The 14,907-nt window shown below is 44.3% G+C and overlaps 1 pseudogene; it reads left to right on the top strand.

Annotated features, from left to right (window-relative positions):
* Positions 1 to 6,709: 6,709 nt before the first annotated feature.
* LOC128575329 (60S ribosomal protein L26-like) lies at positions 6,710 to 7,118 on the top strand (annotated as a pseudogene).
* Positions 7,119 to 14,907: the final 7,789 nt, after the last annotated feature.

The raw sequence follows: 14,907 nt of genomic DNA, 5'->3' as shown, positions 1-14,907 counted from the left end.
ATCACACACCTGTAGTCTCAGGTATGGGAGAGGCTGAGGCAGGAGGATTGCTTGAGCCCAGGAATTTGAGGTTGCTATGAGCTATTGTGACACCAGGGCACTCTAGCCTGGCCAGCACAGTGAAACTCTGTTTTAGTAAAATAAAATAAAATAAATTAAATCTATGGCAGATTAATTGTTTACTATAAAACCAACAGATCACTTGACCATACCCTGACATGTATCGCTCATTTTTTCATTGATTCCCCAAATGTTTGTCACATACCTACCAGGTCCTGGGGACACAAGCATTCAAGAAAGGAGGCAACAGTGCCTCGCTGATACGTGTGTGGGGAGGAGGCCATGCAAGCCTGCATGGGGAGGAGCCTATCTGGGGCGAGCTAGGAGGGATTCATAGAGGAGATGGTGTTTGGGAAGAGTTCCCGAGCTCTGAAGAGCTTCCGATTTCCAATTGTTTCATGTTTCCAAAAGGATTGGAGAAGAGGGGCTAAGAGTATGGCTTGAGAATGAGCGGGTCTGAATTCAGATTCAGGCTTTGCCACTCTGGGGGTCTGTTTCTTTATTTGTAAAACAAGGATGATGGTGTGTGTGTGTGTGTGTGTGTGTGTACACACACACATATTGTATATAGATAATGGTATACATATATGTGTATATATCTGTATGTGGCATTTTTAGGACTCACTTCTGTGCACTCTGTGGCTAGCACCTCGCTTGCATGTAGCAGGTGCTTTAAACGCTCTCTGACCTGACCCATGGCACCAGGAATCCCATCTACACTTTCACAGTTGGAAAAGGTAATGCTTATTTTCATGCTGTTTCCCCCAGCCAGCCACTGCGAGGGCATCTGGGTTGGGACCGTCTTCATCTTAATGACAGAGCTCATGCCCTGGGTGCTGCATAGTGGCACAGATGGGTTGACCTTGAAGCCAAGGTCAGATTTACCATGAGGCTACTAAAACACCAGTCTTCCATGGGTCCCTTCCCAGGCCCTGTAACTCATTTTGTATTTGTAGAGTTGTGTTCTTTTTTCTCGAGGACAGTTTGTGTAAGCTTCATGCCCTGCAAACCTGGCTATTCCCTGCATAGTGGCCAAGCTTACGACCTCTGTCCCCCGACTGCCTGGGTTCAGAGGTAGCTCCAGGTGGTCTTCCCTCTGCCTTAGTTTTCTTCTCATCTTTTTCTGAGTCAGAGTCTCACTCTGTGCTTTTGGCATCACAGCTCACAGCAACCTCAAACTCCTGGGCTCAAGTGGTCCTTTTGCCTCCGCCTCCCAAGTAGCTGGGACTACAGGTGCCCCCCACAATGCCCTGCTAATTTTTCTGTTTTTTAGTAGGGATGGGGTCTCATTCTTGCTCAGGCTGGTCTCAAACTCCTGAGCTCAAGTGATCCACCTGCCACTGCTTCCCAGAGTGCTGGGATTACAGGTGTGAGCCACTGCACCCAGCCTAGTTTTGTTATCTTGAAAATGGAATTGATAATACTTTCCTTATAAGTTGCAGAGAGGATCAAATACACTAATTTTAGTAAGCATTCACTAGGTGTTAGCAATTATTATTAATTATGGTAAAATTAATTAAGGTAAAAATGGCAGAGGCTGCTCTCGTGAGAGCAGAAATCACAGAAATCATTTTGTCTTGTTCACTTCTATCCACAGAACCTTAGAAGACAAATGCATATTGTGTTCTTAAAGCCAGAGCACTGTGCTCACTACATATTATTTTGTTTTTTCTGCCTTCTCTCTCCAATTGGATTGTGATAATAACAGCTTCTATTTATGTCATACTACATAGAGTTACTCATTCTTTTAGGAAATATTTATGGCACACAGTAGGTACGCAGTAAACTATCTCTTGAATTAAATCATGACTAACCTGTGCAAATGTAAATACATGATCCCCGTCTTTTCTAAGTTTTGTTTCTTGGTAAAATCTACCTACGCTAAATCTAAGGTCCATTTCAGCATTGCAAGAGGACATTAACTATAGAAACAGGGGATTTGATACATTAAATGCAGAGAGATAGCACTGTTGTCCTCACCTGCACAGAGTCACTGTCACCTACTTTACATACGTACCTGATGTTTGGCTGCCACGGGAGGCTTAAAGGGGGGAGAGATAAGGGCACAGGACAGTGGGGAGAAAGGTTTGCTTTAGTCTCACCTCGAGGTCTATCCCCTGACTGGCTCTATGACCTTGGGAAAATCATTTAAACTTTCTGAGCCTCACTTTGCATATCTGTAAAAGAGGCATTAAAACTGTCTTCCTGAGCTACTTTACAGGATTGTTGTATTAAATGACGTATTTTGCAGAAAAGCACTTTGTCATTCTTGTCCACCTAAGAACTACTGTAGCACTTGGGATCTAATAGATACAAATAAGTGCCAACTAAATGAAATACTAATTCTATAAATAAGTTAGTGTTATTACCATCTAAGGAGATAAGGCAATAAAAAGCACAATAAGAGTTTAAGATAGTGTGTAATAAGTGAAAAATTTGGCAAGGTGGTTACGGATACAAAATATATCCCTTCAAAGTGTATTCTAAATCCGACCATTTCTCACCATCTTCCACCACATCTGGCTGGTCTGGGGCAGAACTTTTTTAATAGTTGTTTTTGTTTCTAATCTCACTGTCTTACAGTTTATTTCTCCCACGATGGATATTATGAGTTTTCAAAAATGCACATGCTGTCACATTACTCCCTCACTTAAAGTCTGAGCGTCTCATCATGGCTCATCCAGCCCTGATGATCTGGCCCAGGCCTACCTCTCCCCACCTTCACCTGTTACTACATCCTGCTTGTTTACCTGGCTCCAGCCACACTGGCCTTGCAATTCTCTGAATAGACCAAGCTTTTTCCTGCCTCTCTTCTTTCTACCTGTTCTGCACAGGTCTCTCAGTTCAAAAGTCACTTCCACAGGTAGAGACTCCCTGTCCATCTGCATAAGGCTGCCTCCCCACCCCTGTTTTATCACTTTCTGAAAACTATATATTGGCTGGGCATGGTGGCTCACACCTGTAATCCTAGCACTCTGGGAGCCCAAGGCAGGTAGATCACCTGAGCTCAGGAGTTTGAGATCAGCCTTAGCTCAAGCGAGACCCTGTCTCTAAAAATAGCCGGGTGTTGTGAAGGGCACCTGTAGTCCCAGCTACTCAGGAGGCTAAGGCAGGAGGATTGCTCAGACCCAGGAGTTTGAGGTTGCTGTGAGCTAGGATGCCATAGCACTCTACCGAGGATGACAGAGTGAGACTCTGCCTAAAACTAAAAAACAAAAAAAAGAAAATTATACGTCTCATTTGCCAATTTACTTGTTTATTGCAATTGTTGTTGCCTGTCTCCCTTTGAAGAATAAAAGCATCTTGAGGGTGGGGACTTTGTTTTCTCTTTTTTCTAGCTTCTGTTTTTCTAGTCTTTGTCATAAAATTCTCTCCTTTCCTTCTACTCTGTGACTTTTACCTCACATCTTCTTCATCCCCACTTTCATGTAGCCCCTTGCCATACCCACTTCTCTTACTTAGGAAGGTTCAATCAGTTTTGGAATTCACAAGGCCCTGCTGTCTCAGTCCTTCTAAAAGGGCAGTACGTTTCCATACACAGGATTTCGTATCCTAAAGTGACTTGGCTCCTTCAAAAAAACCATTGAAATAACAATTTTTGTTTTGGCCAAAATTATACATGCCATAATAATTGGCTTACTACCTTCTTAGAATTCTGTGAACATTGCCTGCAGCAGATGACGCTGCTCTGTGGGGCAGCGGCTGTGTGTGCACACTCACCTGAGAACGGGCAGGGGTTGTGTGTGCACACTCACCTGGGAACAGGCAGGGGCTGTGTCTGCACACTCACCTGGGAATGGGCAGGGATGCGCACACTCACCTGGGAACGGGCAGGGGCTGTGTGCACACTCACCTGGGATCGGGCAGGGGCTGTGTGTGCACACTCATCTGGGAATGGGCAGGGATGCGCACACTCACCTGGGAACGGGCAGGGGCTGTGTCTGCACACTCACCTGGGAACGGGCAGGGGCTGTGTGCACACTCACCTGGGAACGGGCAGGGGCTGTGTGCACACTCACCTGGGAACAGGCAGGGGCTGTGTGCACACTCATCTGGGAACGGGCAGGAGCTGTGTGTGCACACTCACCTGGGAACGGGCAGGGGCTGTGTGCACACTCACCTGGGAATGGGCAGGGATGTGCACACTCACCTGGGAACGGGCAGGGGCTGTGTGTGCACACTCACCTGGGAATGGGCAGGGGCTGCGTCTGCACACTCACCTGGGAACGGGCAGGGGTTGTGTGTGCACACTCACCTGGGAACGGGCAGTGGCTGTGTGCACACTCACCTGGGAACGGGCAGGGGCTGTGTGTGCACACTCACCTGGGAATGGGCAGGGATGTGCACACTCACCTGGGAACGGGCAGGGGTTGTGTCTTCACACTCACCTGGGAACGGGCAAGGATGTGCACACTCACCTGGTATTAGGCAGGGGTTGTGTCTGCACACTCGCCTGGGAACGGGCAGGGATGTGCACACTCACCTGGGAACGGGCAGGGGCTGTGTGTGCACCTCACCTGGGATTGTGTGCAGATGTTGTGGCTATTCGTGGAAGCAGCCGTACCTACTCAGAGCACTTCCCTCTTGTCAGGCCTGCATTGCCACATTTCCTTTATTGTAAAGAACTGGAATGAAAATGTTTATTTTTATCTTAAATGGAGGAGGCTGCACTGGGCCCTGCCACTGCCTGCTGCCACCAGTTGGCACGGTTACACTGGGAGACGGGTCAGCTCTCTCTGTGTCGTGGTCCATTTTCCCCTCCACTGCCCATTATAACACAATGTGCAGGAAACCCGGAGTACATATCGCATTTTCCCCGTGACCGCTTAGGTCTCCCGGCATGCTGGTCCCTTCCCTGTGCTCCTGTTACTCCCCATACACGCCACACGCACAGCCGTGCTCCCGTCACGTGTCCCTAGCACCCATCCCCGCTCCTGACGCAGAACAGGTTGTCAGATAAATGCTTTGTGACAATTTTTCATTTTCCTTTCAAATTTTGATCTTCTTTTGGTTTGGGCATCTACATGTCTATGTGTGAAGGGGTCACCCTGGCTGGTGTTGAGAGAGTAGACCCTCCCCTCAGACAGATGCCTTGCTGAGCAGTGTGGCTCGCCCATGCAAACCTCTTGCATTGTTCAGAGACTCCGTCCCATGCCAAGGATCCAACTGCCCACCAGCAGACACGCTGTGGTCCAAACAGATGGACAAGGGAGATAGGCCAGCCAAAGCTTGTGGCTGAGCACGGGTCTCTACAGAGAAGCCAAGCGCATGGAAATGAATGCTTGTCCTTGCCGCTGGTTTCCAGCGTAAGGGTGGACCAGCGTGGATGAGGTTTTGATGCTGATCTGCTGACAAAGGAAGAGGTAAAATGAGAATGAGAATGTGGGGATGGGGGTGCTTTAACAGGTGGATGGAAGGCCCCCAAACACAGGAGCTCTGAAATGTTCAAGTCAGTTTATCAAGGGGAATTAATGTCATCTTTAGACGGGTCAGTTCTAATAATCCACATCTGGCCCAATCACCCATCAACAGTCATTCAAACGTTGAGCATTTAACACGGGCCAGACACTGGCAGGCACCAATAAGAGAGAAAGACTCAGGTGGCCTGTGCCCTGTAAAAACTTACTTTTCATAATTAGTCATTGAATTACAGTTTTACATGTTATGCAAAAGTGCAGGGAGCTAAGGCAATATAAAATGGAGGGGGGTCTGGAAAGATGTCTCTGAGGAGGTAATATTTGGGTTGAAATCTGAAGAATGTGTGTAAGTTGGAGTGGAAGTGGGGTGTGGGGCATATTCTTGGCACAGTGGGAATAAAATGTGTCTTGTACCGTCTCTTTGCAGTGGTGACCAGCCAGTGTGTACACACCCCCTGAGGAGGGGATTCTCAGCCCTCAGAGGCAGCACCTGGATCACTCTGTTCAGACCAAAATCTGGATGTTGCCCACCAAAATCCATCTCTGAAGCTCCTGGCTGTCAGTCTCACATGTATACTTCCTGGGACATTATAGAGCAAGCCAAGTTTATCTTCTTGGGACAGCTGTGGTTTTTACCTGCCGGCAAATTTTTTAAACTCCTTAAGACTCAGACCTTTTTCATCTATAATTGAGGCTAATGAATAGCATGTGCCCTATAGAAGTGATGTGAAGGTTATATGAAAGAATCTATACGAAGTGCTTGCTTCAGTGCCTGGACATACTCAGTTAACCAGGTGCTCGATAGATGTTAAATAGCATCGTATTATTATCAAACAAAAGTCATTTGTGCATTAGTCTTTACTATTGGGTTGCATTCTCCTTAAGGACCTAGAGAAAAAAAACTTGGATTTGGGGATCAGACAAATCTCAGTTCATAGTCTGGCTGTAATATTTCCTAACTAGGGGTAGGTGACCAGTTATTAGAAAAATTGTAAAAATGTAAACTTAAAACAAATTGTAGAAAATGACATCTCCTGTCTAAATTATTGCAAGAATTGAAAGAGATGCCTTGCATCTAATGCTCGGTGCTCAGTGGCGTGGGTCTCGTTTACCCATGATGGCACCACAGTGACGTCCTCAGTCCGCAGTCGCTTACTCAAGCAAACATACTTGGGAAACAACCTGTAACTCTCTTCCCTTTTGTGGCCATCGCCAGAGAGGCAGCGGCCAAAATGAAGTTCAATCCCTTTGTGACTTTGAACAGAAGCAAGACCAGCAAAAGACATCTCAACGCACCTTCCCACATCCAAAGAGCTGAGACACAAGTACAATGTTCGATCCATGCCCATCCGAAAGGACGATGAAGTTCAGATTGTCCGGGGGCATCATAAAGGTCAGCAGATTGGCAAAGTAGTCCAGGTTTACAGGAAGAAATACGTCATCTACATTGAGCAGGTGCAGCAGGAAAAGGCTAATGGCACAACTGTCCAGGTGGGTGTTCACCCCAGCAAGGTGGTCACGACTAGGCTTAAACTGGACAAAGACCGCAAAAAGATCCTTGAACGAAAAGCCAAATCCCACCAAGTAGGAAAGGAAAAGGGCAGGTACAAGGAAGAAACACTTGAGAAGATGCAGGAATAAAATAATCTTATATGGAACTTTCATTACACCCTGCTAAAATGAAGAAAAAAAATAAAACATACTTGGACGGTTGAGGAGTAGCCAATAAATATTCATGAATGAATGGAATGGACAAATGAATGAAATTTACCTTCTTCACAACCTTTCCTCTAAGGGAGATTTGCTGAGATTTCCCCAGCAAAAGCTAGAAGCTCAGGTCTTCTGGACGAAGACAGGGGAGCCCGCGAGAGCCAGTCCAGGTGCAGACGCCGCCTTCGGGGGCCAGAACCTTGCTCGTGCCTCCAGCCACGTCTAATGAGAAGCCCAGTGCCTGCCGCCCGCCTCACAGATCTGTCCTGAGGATTAATGAGATAACATCTGAAGAGCCACGTGAAGCCTTCGGAAGGAAATTATAGGTAAAAGCCTAGTTCCTGTGAAGTTGGCTACTGAGAAGAGTTCTGAATAATAAATCTGTGGTCAGGTTTTTAAAATGTTATTTTGTTAGTAATTGGGTACAAAGTTTTTGAGCACTGAGCTGGCCTGTGGGGCAGGTTTTTTGTCAGGCCTCCTCAACACACTTTAAAGGTGTTTCCAGAATAATCTTTCTCAAACACTCAATTCCCAAAGCATTGTGTGTGTTTGCTAAAAACATAATTTCCTGGGCTTCAACTACTGGAGCAACCAATTTGCAAAACTCCAGGAAGTTGCATTTATATGCAACCAATGTGAACGACGCCCCCTGGTGTTGTTCAACGCTGCAGCTGGGCTGCCCTCTGACGGAAGGGGGCTTTCTGGCTGTGGGGCCTGGGAATTTGCATTGTTAACAAGCACTTCAGGCGGATTAGCATTGAGAACCAATGTCAACACTGAAAAATGAGTGGCTGTTGTTTTCTTTCAGTTGGGGAAGTGGGAGGCTGCTGGGGAGCAGGGAGCAGAGCTGCATAACAAAGAGTTCTTCACACCCTGGCTCTCTGAGTAATAATAAGCTAATTAGGAAAATAATAGTTAACGTTTATTGAGTAAATTTACTAATGTCAGGCAGGGAAGTGTGTGCTTTATAGGCATCATCTCGGTTCATCCTTACAATAACTCCGTGAGATCAGTATCACTCATTATCATCTCCACTTTGTAAATGAGTGAAACCAAGTTCGGAGAAGAAAGTTCTGGTATGTAAAGGCTAATTATTGTTATAAGCTTATCCGCAAAAGGAATTTCTAAAATATAAATCCACGGCTTTAGCATTCAGATAAGAACGGCAGCATTGGCGCAGGACTGGGGGAAATGGAGCTAGGATAGGCTTGGGTGTTTGGCACGGCATGAAGGTGGTGGGCGCCTGTGAAAACAGGGCAATAAGGGAAGACGCATGGGATAAAACACGGACTTCTTCAGGTCAGCTCCCCCGCCAACCCCCCGGAGTAGGGGAGGAAACTTCATTCTCTTATAAGACGTCCAAAACTCAGCCTGTTTTTATAGCGTTTGTCTATATAGGATAAATAATAATTTGTGAGTTGGCCTGTTATTACTCTTCCATTAGAAAACATGTTTTAGTAAATGCACAGGTGAAGTTCCTGTGCAAATTTAACCAGAGGCTAAACACTGGCAAATATCCTGGCTGGGAGACAATTTAGAGAATTAGGGTTTCATTTATAATTCCATTATGGCAAGAGATCACCAATAGTTTGAAAAACACATCCTCCTCTCCCAGGATCCAGAGCTTGACTATATTTTCTGCTTCTCTTGAAGTGAGGTGTGGTTACGGGGGAGGTAATGTGTATTGCTTTCCAGTCTGGCCTGTGAGACCTTCCAGGCCAGGTCCTCATGGTCTTTCCTGCCCACTGTCACTGAATGCTGGTGCCCAGGCTGCCTGGGCCTGTGTGTTTAGGATGGCCACATTCTCAGCCTGAGTCCTTGGAAACTGTGGAACTCAGACCCTCTGGCCCGATTCCCTTCCCCCGACTGTTACCTGAGAAAGGAGACACTTCCTTCGAAAATCCTCTGAATTTGGTGATCTGTTTGTTACTGCAAATTAGTTTCCTTCTAACAAATATATCCAGGGTGAACTTTTTTTTTTTTGGAGACAGAATCTCACTCTTTCACCCAGGCTAGAGTGCCATGGTGTCAGCCTAGCTCATAGCAACCTCAAATTCCTGGGCTCAAGTGATCCTTCTGTCTCGGCCTCCCAGAGCACTGAGATCACAAGCACGGACAACTGTGCCTGGCCCAAAACAATTTAAAATTCATTCTTCATTATCTGTCTCCCTGATAGAGTCAAATGTAGGAACCCCACCCAGATAGAGCTGACTGCCTAAATGGATCAACCCCCCCCCCCTTCTGACAGATGTCCCACCTGGAAAGGTGAATGGTGGCCAACTCCCCACCCTTCCGAACTTTAAACCCCCATCCACCATTACCCACGCGCCGACTCCTTTCTGGAACTCAGCCTGTCCTCACCAGGGTGGAATAAAGGCCACTGTTGCCCACACAGAAGCTGGATTCTGCTTCCCTTTTGTTTTGTGTCTCGGAATGATTTTTATTTTCTGCCTTTGACCTCTCACCCCCCCCCCATTAGAATGTAAGCCTCATGGAGGCAGGAATTTTTCCTTGTTTTATTCACTGTTCACAAATAGCAGTCACTCAGTAAATATTTATTAAATGCTGCAGAATGAATATGAACAGGACATAGAAACATAATCGTCTGAAGATGTATATAGTCGCTATCAAATGAATAATACAAACAATGTGTGCTCTTTAGGTAAGGATTACTCACCTTTCCCTCTCATCAAGCAAGGGCTCCTTCCCAAAATTTTCTTGGCTTTTTAAAAAAGAAAGTGTTGGTTGGGCGGCACCTGTGGCTCAAAGGAGTAGGGCCCTGGCCCCCCTAGTATTTGGTTAGAATCATCCTTCTACACGACTGGTTATTCTTCATCAAACCAAAGCATAAAAATACAGTTTTTCCCCATTTCTTTGAGTCCTCATTCTGAAGCCTCTCATGTCATACAAAACTTTGGTTAAATAAACTTGTTACACTTTTCTCTTGTTAATCTGTCTCTTGTTACGGGTATGTGAGCCATGAACCTTGCAATGGGTAAGGGAAAAATATTACCTTTCTCCCCCGTTGAAATCTTAACTTTATGGTATAGCGCTTAATTTTTATACCGCTATGACAAAATACACTTTTGTTTTTATTAAAAATGTTTTGTGTTATTAAAGGTTATGTATGCTTTATAGATAATTTGGAAAATGTGGCAAGTTACAGAGAAGAAAATATATATGATCCGTAACTCCAGTATTTAGAGATAATTATCCATAATGTTTTGATATAGCTCCTTCTAGACATTTTCTTTTTCTTTTCTTTTCTTTTTTTTTTTTTTGTAGTTTTTGGCCAGGGCTGGGTTTGAACCCACCACATCCGGCATATGGGGCTGGCACCCTACTCCTTTGAGCCACATATATATTCCTTTTTATAAAAAAAGAATCAAACTGTATGTGTTTTGTTATGTTTTGCTTTTTTAACACAATATTCTAAATTGCTGTATCATATTATATGAAAATCTAATAATTTATCATTATTTTTCTCCTGTTTTTGGACATTCGAGTTGGTTCTAAACAATTTGCTAGTGTAAATTATGGTGTCGTGAAGGTCTGTATAAATAAATCTTTTCTGAGACTGAATATTTTCTTTCTTTCTTTCTTTCTTTTTTTTTTTTTGAGAAAGAGTCTCAAGCTGTGGAGTGCCGTGGTGTCACAGCTCACAGCTACCTTAAACTCTTGGGCTTAAGCAATTCTTTTGCCTGAGCCTCCCAAGTAGCTGGGATGACAGGCGCCTGCCACAGCGCCCGGCTATTTTTTGGTTGTAGTTGTCATTGTTTGGCAGGCCCAGGCTGGATTTGAGCCCACCAGGTCTGGTGTGTGTGGCTGGCGCCCTAGCTGCTGAGCTACAGGCACCGAGCCATAGACTGAATATTTTCTTAAGGTAAATTTCTAAAATGGGAATTATTGGTGAAAGGGTCTAAAGTTTTTTATTTTATTTTTTACTGTGAAAAATTTCAAAAGAAGATAAAGGTATCATAAAAAAGAAATTCTAATTTATTTATTATTTATATTTCAGAATATTAGGGGGTACACATGTTTTGTTTACATATTTAGTTTTTGTATGGACTGAGTCAAAGTTACACAGATGTGCCCTTCACCCAGATAGTGTGCATTGTACTAAAAGCTGTGAATGTACCTACCCCCCAGGTTTTATACTTCTTAACATTTTGCCATATTTGGCTTCATCTATTTTTAAAAATAGTTTTGGGAAGCTGGGTATGGTGGCTCACATCTGTAATATTAGCACTCTGGGAGGCTGAGGCAGGTGGTTAGCCGGAGCTCAGCAGTTCAAGACCAGCCTGGGCAAGAGTGAGACCCCATCTCTAAAAACTAGCCAGATGTTGTGGTGGGTACCTGTAGTCCCAGCTACTCAGGAGGCCACAGCAAGAGGATCAATTGAGCCCAAGAGTTTGAGGTTGCTGTGAGCTATGATGCCAGGGCATTCTACCAAGGGTGACAAAAAATGACTCTGTTTCAAAAAAATAAAATAAAAATAGTTTTGGGAAGGGTGTTGGGTGCACAATGGAAGGGTGTATGCACACCTCCTGGGTGAGAGGCACACTGCAACTTGGATTCTACCTAATAAACACAAGCAACGTAACCGAGTCATCTGCACCTTCACATTCATTTGAAATTAAAAAAAAGTTTTAAAAATCTCTAACAGATAAGGACTTTAAAAGGGCTGTTTAAAAATCATAACTATATTACAATGTTCACACACAATAAAACAAATAATAAATCTTTAATATCATCTTCGACTTTTCCTAATTGTCTCAAAACGTCTTTTTACAGTTGGTTTGATTGAAACAGGATTAAATACAGCCCACACATTGATTTGGCTGTTATGGCTCCTGAGTCTCTTTTAACCTTTAAGACTTTCCCTTTCTTCTTTCCTCTGAAGCCATTTATTTGTTGAAGAAAAACAGGGAATTGATCGCATAGAATTTCCACACTCGAGTTGTGTCCCGTTCCATTCTCATGGAAGTGTTAATACATCATTCTACCCATTATAAGTTTTGTAACTTTAGAGCAGTGGCGTTCAGGCCTTTAATGTGCCCCAGCATTGCCTGAGGGCTTGTTACAAAACACAGCGCTGGGCTACAGTCCGAGTGTCTGGCTCAGTCACCGGATGAGCAGGAGAACTTGTGTTTCTCACACATTTTCAGATGATGCCATCACTGAGGCTCCAGAGGCCACACTCTGAGAATTACTGCTTTAGAGAAAAGATGATATCGCTTTAAAGAAATGGGTAGGTTTACAACTGAAAAAAATACATACTCATGTATTTAATGATGGGGTTAAAGCCCGCTGCTTCCAAATGCAACGCCTTGGCATTTCAGGAAACACCAGAAGCAGGAAGGTCACTCTCGCACCTGCCATAAAGCAGATCAGAAGCCTCTCATTTTTTTTTTTTTGTTGTTGTTTTTATTTTTGTTTGTTTGTTTTTGCAGTTTTTGGCCGGGGCTGGGTTTGAACCCGCCACCTCCGGCATATGGGGCCAGCGCCCTACTCCTTTGAGCCACAGGCGCCACCTGTTTTTATTTTTTTGAGACAGAGCCTCAAGCCGTCGCCCTGGGTAGAGTGCCATGGCATTACAGCTCACAGCAACCTCCAACTCCTGGGCTCAAGTGATTCTCCTGCCTCCAGGCACCCAGCAGAACGCCTGGCTATTTTGTTTGGTGGGCCCAGGGTGGATTCGAACACACCAGCTTAAGTGCATGTGGCTGGCGCCTTAGCTGCTTGAGCCACAGCCGTTGAGCCAGAAGCCTCTCATTTCAAAGGTGCTATCCCTATACCTGGATGAAAGGACCCTGCTTATCCCTGAGTACAGGACACAGGAAGAATCTGAGTGAGCTGGCCTTGCTGAGCTGTCCCTGGTCTCCTGTGGTCAGGCCACACCCCCTTTGCCCAGTCTTGCTTCCCCACCACTCCACACTTCCTCATCAAATGTCACATAAAATTATAGGGGGTTCCTTCTTCCTGTGGGTCTTCATTTCTGAAGACTCCTGTGTCATGTAAAACTTACAATATTAAATACATTGGCGTGCTTTTCTCTTTTTATTTATTTTATTTTATTATTATTTTGTTTGGTTTGATTTGTTCTTTTTGAGACAAAGTATTCCTCTGTTACCCAGGCGAGGGTGCCGTGGTGGCATCATAGCTCACCACAACCTCAAACTCCTGGGCTCAAGCAATCCTCCTGCCTCAGCCTCCCAAGTAGCTGGAACTGCAGGTGTATAGGTGGGCACCACCATGGGCTAATTTTTCTACTGCTTTTCTCTGGTTAATCTGTTTTTTTGTTACAGATGCCTCAGCTGTAAACCTGGCAATGGATAGGAAAAGAAATCTTTCTTTCTCTATAATATATTCAAAGTATTTACTTAAGAAAATATATATTGATTTTGCTCTTAGAATTGTTTTTTTCCTTTTATTCTTCAACTCTTTTGAAAAATTTCAGTCCTATAGAAAAGTTGAAAGATGGAACTTTTTTTTGCAGTTTTTGGCCCGGGCTGGGTTTGAACCTGCCGTACTGGGTATATGGGGCCGGCGCCCTACTCCCTGAGCCACAGGTACCTCACTAAAGATGGAGCTTTTTAAAAGGCTTTTGCTTTCCGGAAAGTACTAATGTAGCAGTGAACGAATTTGTTCATTTTACCATATCCTGTCCCAAAGTGAGTATTAACATTTAGACAAAACTTGGTTTATCAGATGGGTGAAAATAAAATGATTTCTTATTTTAATTCAGCATTTCTTGGTTACTGGTGAGGTTTTAAGTACTTCTACCCTGTTTCCCAGGAAATAAGACATCCTCCGAAAATAAGACCTACGTACAGGAAAGATAAGACGTCCCCTGAAAATAAGACCTAGTGCGTCTTTGGGAGCATACCTTAAAATAAGACACTGTCTCATTTTTGGGGAAACAGGGTAGTACTTTACTAGCCTTTTTTGGCCTGGGTTCTATGAACTATTTATCTCTCTTATTCATTTTTCTTTTTTTTTTTTATTAAACTATAGCTGTGTACATTGATATGATCACAGGGCATCATTCACTAGCTTCACAGACCGTTTACCAAGTTTCACATATACCCTTGAAAAATGCACGCTGGTTTAATCACACCAATCCCCTTCCCTCTACCCACCTCCCCCCTCCCTCCCCTCCCTTTCCCGCTTCCCCCTATTCTTAGGTTGTAACTGGGTTATAGCTTTCATGTGAAACCCTAAATTAGTTTCATAGTAGGGCTGAGTACATTGGGTACTTTTTCTTCCATTCTTGAGATACTTTACTAAGAAGAGTATGCTCCAGCTCCATCCATGTAAACATGAAAGAGGTAAAGTCTCCATCTTTCTTTAAGGCTGCATAATATTCCATGGTGTACATGTACCACAATTTATTAATCCATTCGGGGATCAATGGGCACTTGGGCTTCTTCCATGACTTAGCAATTATGAATTGGGCTACAATAAACATTCTGGTACAAATATCTTTGTGATGATGTGATTTTTGGTCTTCTGGGTATGTGCCCAGTAGAGGGATTACAGGATTGAATGGCAGATCTATTTTTAGATCTCTAAGTGTTCTCCATATCTCTTTCCAAAAGGGATGTATTAATTTGCATTCCCACCAGCAGTGCAAAAGTGTTCCCTTTTCTCCACATCCGCGCCAACATCTCTGGTCTTGGGATTTTGTGATATATGTTAGTCTCACTGGAGTTAGATG

This window comes from Nycticebus coucang, chromosome 22, assembly GCF_027406575.1.
Source record: "Nycticebus coucang isolate mNycCou1 chromosome 22, mNycCou1.pri, whole genome shotgun sequence".
NCBI classification, from domain to species: Eukaryota; Metazoa; Chordata; class Mammalia; order Primates; family Lorisidae; genus Nycticebus; species Nycticebus coucang.
Note: the sequence above shows the minus strand (reverse complement) of the source record. Positions and strands in the feature narration are given on the sequence as shown.